Source organism: Orycteropus afer, unplaced genomic scaffold, assembly GCF_000298275.1.
Source record: "Orycteropus afer afer isolate SDZICR_OR568_19922 unplaced genomic scaffold, OryAfe1.0 scaffold00359, whole genome shotgun sequence".
Lineage (NCBI taxonomy): Eukaryota > Metazoa > Chordata > Mammalia > Tubulidentata > Orycteropodidae > Orycteropus > Orycteropus afer.
The window spans coordinates 836,775-838,788 of NW_006921946.1; the positions used below are offsets into that span (position 1 = coordinate 836,775).

Consider the following 2,014-nt stretch of genomic DNA (forward strand, 5'->3'; position numbering starts at 1 on the left):
AAATAGCTGAACAGAAGATTTCAAAGGGCAGCTAGAGAAGACAAAATTAAATTATCATAATAAAATGACCTGGAGTCAGAAAACCAAAAGAGAAGAACATGTTTCACATTTCTCAAGCTTAAATAACTGAAGAAAAAAATTCAAGCCTCAAGTTACAATATTGAAGGATTGTCTGGGCAAAATATTGAATGATGTTAGTAGCATCCAAAGAAGATGGAAGGAATGAATACACAATGTCATTGTGCCAAAAATAATTGGTCAATGTTCAACACTTTCAGGAGGTAGCATATGATTAAGAACCAATGGTACTGAAGAAAGAAGTACAGGCTGCACTGAACAAACTGGTGAGAAACAAGGCTTCAGGAATTAATGGAATACTCACTGAGATGTTTCAACAAACAGATGCAGTACTGGAAACACTCACTCATCTATGCCAAAAAATTTGGAAGACAGCTATCTGGTCAACCAGCTGGAAGAGATCTGTATTTGTGCCCATTCCAAAGAAAGGTGATCCAACAGATTGCATGAATTATTGAACCATATCATTCATATCACATACAAGTAGAATTTTGCAGAAGATAACTCAACAAGTAGATACACTCCTTGGAGAGAACAATCATTGAGAAAGAAGGACTGCTTATGCACAGGGAGATAGCTCAGAGGGCAGGAGTGTATGGAGGGATGGACACTGGGAAGAGGTAACTATGGGGAGGAAGTGGGAAGGGAGCTATTGCATTGTGGTAAACTGTGATTAATGACATGAGACAAAGTATATGTGAACTGCTGTATGGAAAGTGAATTTGCTTTGTAAATCTTGACCCAAATCACAATAAAAAAAGAAAAAGAGTGAAAAAAGAGAAGATAACTCAAAGTTATTGCAGCAGTACATCTACAGGAACTGTCAGAAATTCAAGCCAGATTCAGAAGAGGGTGTGAAACAAAGGATATCATTGCTGATGTCTGATGGATCTTGGCTGAAAGCAAAGAATACCAGAAAGATATTTACTTGTGTTTTATTGACTATGCAAAGGCATTTGACTGCATGGATCATAACAAATTATGGATTGCACTGTGAAGAATGGGAATTCTAGAACACTTAATTGTGCTCATGAAAAACCTGTACGTGTACCAAGAGGCAGTTGTTCAAACAGAACAAGGAATACTGCATAGTTTAAAATCAAGAAAGGTGTGTGTCAGGGTTGTATCCTTTTACCATACTTACTCAATTTGTACACTGGGCAAATAATCTGAGAAGCTGGACTATATGAAGACGAACACGGTGTGGTAGTTAAGGTTATGTGTCAACTTTGCTGGGCCTGGCTTTGAATGGCTGGGCAGCTGGATGTCATTATTCCCCATGACGTGACTGGCAATCAGCTCCACAGTGGAACCTACCATGAGCAGCTCAGCACCTGCTTTCCAGGCACGGTCTGCTTCCCATATATAAGGTGAAGCTCTGGGGATGGTCTGCAGCTTTTTGGGATGCTTGGACCTTGCCTGTAGCCGAGTCTTCATTCAGCAGCCTGCCATGTTTCCTGTCAATCTCAGGGCTATCTCTGGACTTGAACTAGTGGTCTGCTGTGTTGTTTTGTCATCTTGGGACTGTGCTATCATATCTGTCAACATTAGGTTTGTGAGCCTCAGCAGCCAGCAGCTGCATAAGTGAAGAAATGCCTCAAGCTCCAATGGGGCAGGAGCAAGAGGCAGAATTGAAGTCCAAGATCAAAGGGCCTTCACTGAGCCCCTAGAGCTTGGCACTTTGAACTTGGACTTCTAGCCTCCTAAACTGTAAGAGAATAAATCTCTGTTTGTTCAAGTCACCCATTTGTAGTATTTCCATTAGAGCAGCACTAGGTTACCAAAACACATGCCATAAGGATTGGAGGAAGACTCGTTAACAATCTGCTATATGCAGATGGGGAGCTCTGGTAGCATAGTGGCTAAGGCACTTGACTGCTAACCAGAAGGCTGGCGGTTCAAACCCACCAGCCACTCCTCAGAAGGAAGGTTGGGC

General features: G+C 41.6%; 1 protein-coding gene across 1 annotated transcript in view; it reads right to left on the reverse strand.

The window, feature by feature from the left end:
• Window positions 1–2,014, reverse strand: part of PTPRZ1 (protein tyrosine phosphatase receptor type Z1) — a 172,959-nt gene that overhangs the window by 104,407 nt on the left and 66,538 nt on the right. The gene's annotated exons all lie outside the window — the stretch shown is intronic.